This window comes from Piliocolobus tephrosceles, chromosome 5 (genome assembly GCF_002776525.5).
Source record: "Piliocolobus tephrosceles isolate RC106 chromosome 5, ASM277652v3, whole genome shotgun sequence".
Classification (NCBI taxonomy): domain Eukaryota; kingdom Metazoa; phylum Chordata; class Mammalia; order Primates; family Cercopithecidae; genus Piliocolobus; species Piliocolobus tephrosceles.
In genome coordinates this window covers 36,595,102-36,604,990 of record NC_045438.1, presented here as the reverse complement: position 1 = coordinate 36,604,990, position 9,889 = coordinate 36,595,102, and the positions used below count along the sequence as shown (strand labels likewise).

General features: G+C 40.5%; 1 long non-coding RNA gene across 1 annotated transcript in view; it reads left to right on the top strand.

Moving 5' to 3' along the window:
- LOC116418792 overlaps positions 1–9,116 on the top strand; it is a 39,979-nt gene extending 30,863 nt beyond the window's left edge. Inside the window, exon 4 of the long non-coding RNA XR_004228939.1 lies at positions 8,321–9,116. This is a non-coding gene — a long non-coding RNA (uncharacterized LOC116418792). The remainder of the gene's footprint in view (positions 1–8,320) is intronic.
- The last annotated feature ends 773 nt before the right edge of the window (positions 9,117–9,889 follow it).

The window sequence follows — 9,889 nt, the reverse complement described above, 5'->3', positions numbered from 1 at the left end:
TCCTTCCTTCCTTCCTTCCTTCCTTCCTTCCTTCCTTCCTTCCTTCCTTCCCTCCTTCCTTCCTTTCTTCCTTCCTTCCCTCCTTCCCTCCCTCCCTCCCTCTCTTCTAGCATAGTCACTAAATGTGAATGTCTATGATGGGAATAAGATTGCTCATCATTGTGCAGGGAGTTAAAGAAAATACAAAATGCGGTTCCAAACTCTACAGGCTACTACTTGATGCAATTTACAAATTTGTAAACTTTCGTTGCTGATTTGAGTATTTTACCTAACTGCATAATCAGGCATGGTGTGTGTGTGTGTGTGTGTGTGTGTGTGTGTGTGTGTGTGTGTGTGTTTCTGTTGTTTTGTTTGCTTGCTTTTTAAACCCTGCTGTAGTTTGGATATGGTTTGTTTGTCCCTATCAAATCTCATGTTGAAATTTGATTCCCAAAGTGGTGGTGTTGAGAGGTGGGGCCTAGTGGGAGGAGCTTATGTCATGGGGTAGACCCCTTGTGAATGGCTTGGTTCTTGTATTGGTCCATTCTTATGCTGCAAATAAAGATATACCCAAGGCCAGGTACCGTGGCTTATGCCTGTAATCCCAACACTTTGGGAGGCCGAGGCAGGCAGATCACCTGAGGTCAGGAGTTTGAGACCAGCCTGACCAACATGGAGAAACCCCATCTCTACTAAAAATAGGAAAAATTAGCTGAGTGTTGTGGCAGATGCCTGTAATCCTAGCTACTTGGGAGGCCAAGGCAGGAGAATTTCTTGAACCTGGGAGGCAGAAGTTGCGGTGAACTGAGATTATGCCATTGCACTCCAGCCTGGACAACAAGAGTGAGACTCTATCTCAAAAAAAAAAAAAAGACATACCTGAGACTGGGTAATTTATAAAGTAAAGAGATTTAATTCGCTCACAGTTCCACATAGCTAGAGAGGCCTCACAATCCTGGCAGAAGGTAAATGAGGAACAAAGTCAGGTCTTACATGTGGCAGGCAAGAGGGCATGTGCAGGGGAACTTCTCTTTATAAAGCTATCAGATCTCATGAGACTTATTCACTATCACGAGAACAGCACGGGAAAGACCCACCCCCATGATTCAGTTGCCTCCCACCGGGTCCCTCCTATGACATGTGAGAATTATAAGAGCTACAATTCAAGATGAAATTTGGGTGGGGACACAGTCAAACCATATCAGTTCTGTTTTCAAGGAATTGAGTGAACTCTTGCTCTCCTGAGACTGGATTGGTTCTGTGGGGGAATGGATTAGTTCCTGAGGGGCAGGACTGTTATAAAGTCAGGACAGCCCTTGGGTTTTGACCCTCTTTGCATGTGTCTACTTGCCCTTTCGTCTTTTCCACCATATTTTGACACAGCACACAAGCCCTCACCAGAAGTTGAGCAGATGCTGGCGCCTTGCTTCTTGTACAGCCTGCAGAACGTGAGCTAAATAAATCTCTTTTAAAAAATAAATTACCCAGTCTCAGGTATGCCTTTATAATAACACAAAACATACTAAGTCAAATAGCAATTGAATAATGTTAGATAATCAAGCCGAATCATTAAATCTCTTTAAAAAGCCCCCAATTATTTTCCACTTGGGAATTTTGAATCTGGAAAATTTGAGTATTTTATATATAATAATGCCTTTTCTTAAAAAACTGTTTCTGCAAACTCCAACACTATTTTCACTCTGTGCATTCAGTGTGCTAAGGGAGCATCCTGGAAATCTTTGGTTTGAATTAGCTGTAACTTTAGCCTCTGCCGATATTCTGACCAGCACCCTTTTCATTTTTAGGCCCTTTTTTGATCCAATCAGTGGCTTACTTTTTGAAATTTAAGTTTCTGGGTTGCAAATAAGGAATTTGTATTTGTAACATCATTAATAAATGAATACATGCCTCTACTCGCAATGGATTAAGAGAAAATAAATAAAACACTACAAATGGAAGCCTGTGGTAAGGAAGTCTATTGAACTTGAATTGTGTGAGGCCTTCATGTGCCCCTGGATCCTCTCTCCTTTATTTATTTTGAGGACAGAGCTAAGCACTAGCAGGTAGTAATACATAACAACTCTGATTAGTGCTAAAAGGTTTGTGAATTTAGTATGAACTCCTCCACCGAATAGTATACTTCTTGAAGGGAAAGACCTGGCCTTACTCCCCAATACTTGTCAACAGAGGGTGTCACATAGTAGATACACATAGATGTTTGTTGGACTTAAATTTGAATAACGGATGCCTAGGAATAATTGTTTTCTCTAGGTATGAGCCACAAAAGTGAGGTAATTGGTCCTTAGGTGAGTTATAATTTATTCTCTTTCCACTCCTCCAATACATTGGTGAAAAGCAATAATAACAACTGTTTGGTTAGCAAGTTTTTCGTAGAATTAATCCAGTTAATTGCTTGTAAAACTTTTGTCTCTCTCCATGCATCTTTTCCTAATATGCTAAATAAGGCATTTCAGAGAGCGTTTTCTTGACTTGGTTTTACTATTAGTTAATTCTTTTAAAATGTCCCATTTTCACTATCAGAAGTTGCTCACTTCTTGTTGGGAGCTGTGGTTTATTGAGGAGGGGGAGTTCCTTTAAGGCTAGTAATACTTTGGAATCCCCAGGGATGGCCATGACAAAAGAGATTAGAATTCTGAAGCAACACCCTTCAAACCACAAGTAGTCCGTCTATCATCTGAGTCATAGTCATCAACCAGGTCAGAATGAACATAAAAAGCAGGGAGAAAAGGAAGAAATCCTCATAAAAGTACATTGTACCCAGTGAAAAATTATTGTCATGCTTTAGAATTTTGAGAATCAACCCACTGAAACATTTTATACTTAAAATTCCAAAGAGATTGCCATATCAAGTCCCTACCATAAACTTTCCTGCATTATGTTAAGTATTTTTAGTTTTATTAATTTTGTTGAACACCTATTCTTTAAGTTGGTTTATAACTTCCTTGGTGGGTATTTTTTTCTTCTGAAGCAATGTTTCTAACATCTCAAGATTCAGATTATTTAAGGTACTTTTTATAAGTTTCTACATTCCAATGAAATACAAAAAATTGAATTTATCTGAAAAAACATAAGCCATCAAATCATTTGTCAGAGCTGATCTATGTGGGTGATAGGTCTGCATAGGCTTATAGATCACAGCTATGCACCTTAATCATTGAAGGGGTCCTGGAAGGGAAATTCATGTTGTCTTAGAGAGCAACAAAAGCCAGGGGACAATCAAATGAAAATCCTTTTCCTTTCATAAATAACTTAATAATTAGCATTTATGAGAATAGCGGAGTAATTTTGGCTATTAACCAAACCTTTTTTATCCTGTTTTATGGCCCAGGCTTGGCTGACAAGTTGCCTAACCATGAGTGTATATATAAATATATATATATATGTATTTTTTTTTCTGCTGTCACTACCACTTGTTTTAGACTTAGCTTTCATTTTGTGTGTGTGTGTGTTATCTTTTGCTCTCACAGGCAAAAAAAAAAAAAAAAGAAAGAAACACAATTTCTTACAAATAATAAATAAAATTCAGGTTCATGAACCCTGAATTTATATGCCAACTTTAGAGCTTTTTAGCAGTAGGATTTGGGCTACTTACTTAACAGACTCCCTCCTTCCACTCCCCCTCCTCACAAAGTCATCCTTACCTCTAAAATGCAGGTAATTAGACTGACCGCCTAGAGTTGTAATGGGCAGATGTGAAAACATACTGCTAAGTTTCCAGCATCATGGTAGATGAACAAATGGTGATGTCCTCCAGCAGAAAGTCAATGTGGCCTACAAGAAAGGGCAGGGGAGAGGGGTTCCCAAGACCCACATTGAAGTCTTGGCTCTACAACTTATTAGCTGCCCATGTTGGGAATTCTCCTAAACCTTCTCTGCATCTCAGTTACTTCATTTGTAAAATGGGCAGAATATTCCTTAATCTACCTCTCTAAGTGGTTTAAAGGAAATAATTTTGTGAAACTGCCTTATAAAAATGATGAGATATTAAAATGTTATTAATATGATGACAACATTTTTGGAGTTAACTTTTTCCCCTCTGGGGAATAGTATTGTTTCAACTGGAGTTCAATGGTTCCCTTTTGCTGAAGGTAGTGGCATTTCTCTTTCTTTTTTTTTTTTTTCTGAGTGACTCAGTTGGCACCTGTTATGAGCTATCTTGTAGGTTTTCCTTTTTTTGGCATCTCGACTCTGTTTTCATTTTTTCAAGAGTAAGGACCCAATTTTAAACTTTGTGGGCTGCATGCTGAGAGCTCGTAGGTGGAGCTGAAGGGGAAATCCTCCCTGGGGCACCATACTTAGTGTGGGAAGGGCCAGGGTTGTGGAGTGGAGCAGAGATGGTTTTCAGAGAGAATAGGAAAGAAAAACAGGAACTTTGATGACATGGAGAAATTCTGAGATGCAGGGGAACATTGAGGGGCTTCCATGGACTTGCCTTGATCTTAGCAAGAAAGAAGGCCAATAAGATGAGGGAAAGAGAGTGGAAGGGAGTTGGGATCTTAGGGGCTATATATCAAAGTGTCATGTTAACAGAATAACTAGCATACAGCTGACACTAAAAAAGTTTCTTAACTTTGAGATGAGAAGAAAATATTATTTCGTTATTTCATTATTCATGTCATATAATATTAGCATAGATAATAACATATAATAATAGTAACAGCATGTATTAGGTACTGAGAACAACCTTACTAAGTAGATGCTATGATTATCCTTATTTTAAAGATGAGAAAACTGAAATTTTAGAAGGAAGTTCTGAAACACTATTGTGGGGCATAGAGTATCAAGTTTAGTAAGGAAAAGTAAAATGATTATAAGAGAGAATCAAGGGTCCAACTGAAGATGGATGGCATGAGTTTAAGACAAAACTCTCAACACAATTCCATGTTTACCTCAGCAATGTACTGCAACTTGATGCAGTTGGTTGAGTTGACTGAGACTTAGAATACAATGGTTAGGAAAACATCAACCTCTTTGCTCTCCACATTGGACTTAATGACTATGAGTCATGTCATACAGAGGAGGCAAGTTTTTCAGTGGAGATAGGAACAACTGAAATATGTTCTTCAGCCTAGTGGAGATAAGTAATTGTCATTGGCCGGTGAGTGTTTGAGATACTTCAAAGCAAGGATTGTGCTTCACCCCGCCCTCTCTAGCTAAATTCCTTGGCTAATGGCCTACATGATCTTAACTTCATTCTGGAAATACTGGTTAAGAGGATTCGGGACCGGCCATTTGGAGGCTGGTGAACCTGACAACATACGCAACCTACATTTGCACAGCCCAGTTATTTTCTGACTAATGGGTCAGAAAGAGGGGACAGAAGAGGAGAGAGAAATCTTCACCAAACAAACAGCTGGGCCATCTGGGTGGAGTTGCTTAGGGCAGTTGCAAAAAAACGATCACATCATTTATCTCTCATTTAACAAGGGCAGGGCAGGGATACTAGCTGTGAGACGCTTCTGCTCCGGGAAAGGTAAGAACATTTGAACAATCTCTCCAGTATAGGGGAAGGGGGACATCAGAGTAGAAGTTGGATTGTTGAGTCACAAAGCAAATAGGTATCTTTTTGTTCTAATTAACTTGAGAAAGAAAGAATTTGGTGCTATATCAACCCAGTACTTAAACTTTTTGCCTTCATTCTATAAAAACGGTTTGTGAAAATTGTGCCATTATGACTTATTTTTTGATTCGGATAACGGAGCATTCTCTAAAGGGAGCAGATGGATTGATGAGGAGATTCTGAATAGTGTCAATTGTTAGGAAAGAGCGTGTCCCTGTTGGCCTGGGGGTGAGGGGAGAGGCTCTGACAAAGGTGCTTGGTCCCCAGCCAGGCTGTATGTGGTTCTTGTCCACCTGGGTCCACGTGAAGAGACACTGCCAGATTGATTTGGGATGTATCCTGGGCAGTGAGACTTTTGAAAGTGCATTGGTTGATTCAAATGCACAATCCAGTTGAGAACTGCTGTTTAGGGAGCAGGGTGCCTAAATTATGAAATAAAAAGGCTTTTTATGGGAAAGAGTCTCTATCTCTCTTCTTTAGCACCAGGAAAGGAACTAGTATTAGTGATAAGAAGTGATAATCAATGGGAAGCCAATTGGGGCTCAAAGGAAAGAAAGCTTTGATGCTTGGTACTGAAATGGAAGTGGCATGGTAAGTGGAGAAGCCCCTGACGTGGGAGATGATCAAGGAGAAGGTGGACAACCATTGACTGGGAAGGCTGAACTAGCCCAGTGATGGCTAGATAGTGTCAGGAGGACCGGAAGCAACCTCAAGTCCTTTCCCCTTCACTCAAAGCCACTTGGTTTTCTCTCTTTTTCTGTACTGGGTTGGGTTTCCCCATAAAGATTTTCTTTGAAGAAAGAGTCTGCTGAAAAAAAAAGCTTTTAAAACCACATAACTAGTTGACCTTTATGGCTATTACCAATCCGAAGTTCTATAGCATTAAATCTTCTTTGATGTTTTCTAAGAAACCAGGCTACTGATTGATCCATTCTTCCAAAAGCCAAAGGGGAAAGGAAGGAGAGCTTAGAAGGGTGGAAAGCGTTGAGTAGAAGAGGGAGACTTCTGTTAGCTGAGGGCCCTTAACCCTGTCTAGTCTTGGAACCACCTGGGAACTTTTCAGTAAGACACCCTCCCAAACCAGTGATATCAGTCTCTGGGGATATATGCCTGGGTGTGGGTATTCATGAAATGCAGCAGAGATGGGAACCACTGGCTTAATAGATGGGCACTGAGGAGAATTCTTTTTATACATTGAAGCCAAACATGTTATACAACCAACACGGCAGTTCTTAAACTCCAGGTGCATCAGAATCACCTAGACTTGTTCAGACAGATCACTGGGCTCCACCCCCAGAGTTTCTGATTTAGTAGACCTGTGATAAAGCCAAGAATTTGCATTTTTAACAAGTTCCAGGTGGTGCTGACACTGCTGATCTGGGGAACCACACTTTGAGAACCACTGCTTTAACAAAAGGAATTTACTTTTGACCTTAAAAACAACTCCCTAACATTGGCAAGTGATTGATAGTGTGCACCCTTGATATGATATGAAGAGAATGGCACTTGGCCTCTGGTCTCCCTCCCATCAAATGCATTAACCCAGTCTAATCATGGGAAAAACATCAGACAAATTCCAATGGAAGGACATTCTACAACATACCTGACCGGTAATCCTCAGAACTATCAAGGTCAGCAAAGCCAAGAAAAGTCCAAGAAACTGCCACAGCTAAGAGGGGCCTAAGGAGACATGACTACTAAATGCAATGTGGTATCCTGGATGGGATCCTGGAGTAGAAAAAGCACATTAGGGGCCAGGCGTGGTGACTCACCCCTGTAATCCCAGCACTTTAGGAAGCTGAGGCAAGCAGATCACTTGAGGGAAGGAGTTTGAAGCCAGCCTGGCCAAGATGGTGAAACTCCATCTCTGCTAAAAATACAAAAATTAGCTGAGTGTGTTGGTGGGCACCTGTAATCCCAGCTACTTGGGAGGCTGAGGCAGAAGAATCACTTAAACCCAGGAGGTGGAGGCTACAGTGAGCCAAGATCATGCCACTGCACTCCAGTCTGGGCAACAGAGTGAGACTCCCTCTCAAAAAAGAAAAGAGAAAAAAGACATTAGGGAAAAACTGAGGAAATAATGTATCAATACTGATTCATTGGTTGTGACAAAGGTACCATATTAATGTAATATGTTAACAATAGGGGAAACTCAGTATTAGGTAGGGAGCTCTCTGTACCATTACTGTACTAATTACATTAATTCTATAATTTTGAAACTATTCTAAGATAAGCAGTTTATTTGGAAAAAAAAAAAAAAAAAGAACTTCTTGACTGCTACAATGCAGACCATTCCCGATCATGGTTATGGAGGAGGTATCTTCAAAAGCATCAAGGTAAAAATATCAAATAATTGTATTTGTTTGAATGAAGACTTATCTGGATATAGGAGGTGAGTTACATAACATACCTTTATCTGTTTTTCTATGTGCTTGTGTGACTCAGATGATTGTGTGACTTTGAAATAATTTTTAATGGCTATACTTTATATATACATATAGCATATAGATATTATACATAATACAAATATAATATACATATGTATATCAGCATACTTACAGCTGGTGTGAAAGATAAGGTAGCTGATGCCTCTCAGTTTATTAGGATGCAGCCATGCAGTGGGAATACAATTTTAATTAGAAAAGGTACCTGTTGTAATGACTTAATATTCTTGGTAGACATTTTCAACCTTTTGATTATGCCTATCTGGAAACCATCACAATGGTGGTCTTTCTTTCTCTCTCTTCTTTTGTTTTGCAGTTGCAAGAGAACCTGCTTCAGGTGGTCTAAATGAAAGAGTCCGAGTCCTGTGCTTAGGTAATATTTAGCTACTGGTTTATAGTTATGGATGACATTATTCCATTGGCTTCAAGAGGGCACTTCATAAAATTCCTAACTTACTGATTCAAATTTTAATATATCCGTGGAGCACTGTGTGCTCACGGCAGGTGAGGATAGAGGTGAGAAGACCCAGCAACTCCCTGGACATCCATATGTGTTAATCAGCCAGGTATTTACATTGTTTCCCTAACTTGGCTTTAGTTCCCCTCAGCCTTTCCGGTGTTGGTCACAGATCGTGGTTATGGAGGAGGTGTCTTCAAAAGCATCAAGGAAAAAATATCAAATATTTTGATATTTGATACCAAATATCAAAATTTGCCGTGGTGCCCAGCATGGTTCAAGATCAGAAGTGTCAAGCACATCTGGTAAGGGAGATAATAATAATTCAAGGGCAAATGAATTGCCCCATGGACAGTGGATTACAGTATGGATTTGTTTGGACCATTTATCTTTTCTTTTGAATTGACTTAACTCATTCGCAGAAGATAAGCAGGAAATCAGAAGCACTCCTAGGGATTGGCACTGGTCTAAATGACAGCTCTAAGGAGAAGCTTAGATACCAGATTCATCTTCCATCCAGCAGAAGCTCCCCAGGGATAAAACTGCAAGGTTAAATGTGAAACTCAAAATTTGAAACAAAAGGCTCGGCCGGGCGCGGTGGCTGAAGCCTGTAATCCCAGCACTTTGGGAGGCGGAGACGGGCGGATCACGAGGTCAGGAGATCAAGACCATCCTGGCTAACACCGTGAAACCCCGTCTCTACTAAAAAATACAAAAAACTAGCCGGGCGAGGTGGTGGGCGCCTGTAGTCCCAGCTACTCGGGGGGCTGAGGCAGGAGAATGTCGTAAACCCGGGAGGCGGAGCTTGCAGTGAGCTGAGATCCGGCCACTGCACTCCAGCCTGGGCGACAGAGTGAGACTCTGTCTCAAAAAAAAAAAAAAAAAAAGAAACAAAATCCTCTTCTCATCTGCACGTTTTTTCTTCCTAAATTGAGCAGTAATGCTAGAAACAGAGTCAATTGAAGCTTAATAGCTCCTCTGGGGTACCAGGCATCATTCTAATGAACTCGTTTCATCCTCACAGAGGCACAGATAAGGTAAGTAACTTGACAAAGCTCACACTGCTTGGAGTAGAGTCGGGATTCTAATCTGGCTTGTCTGGCTCCAGAGCCCAAGTTCTAAACCATTAGGCTCATTCTGCCTCTCTTGGAGAAGACACCAGAAATCCCAATCTTGGCTAGCCTGGCTAGTCCCAGAGACCTCCACAGTTAAACAAGGTGTAGAAATAGAATGTCCCATCGCTTAGCTATACTTCTATCCTTCCCCACTTCTATACAACTACCATTACCATTGCCACCAGCAACTGGTAAATATTGATGGAGCTTCTTTTCTTTGCCAGGCACTATAGATACAAAATTTTTAAAAAAGAGACTGCAATCCTGACCTCAGGAACTACAGAGGAGATAGACATCCAAGCAAATATGCCAA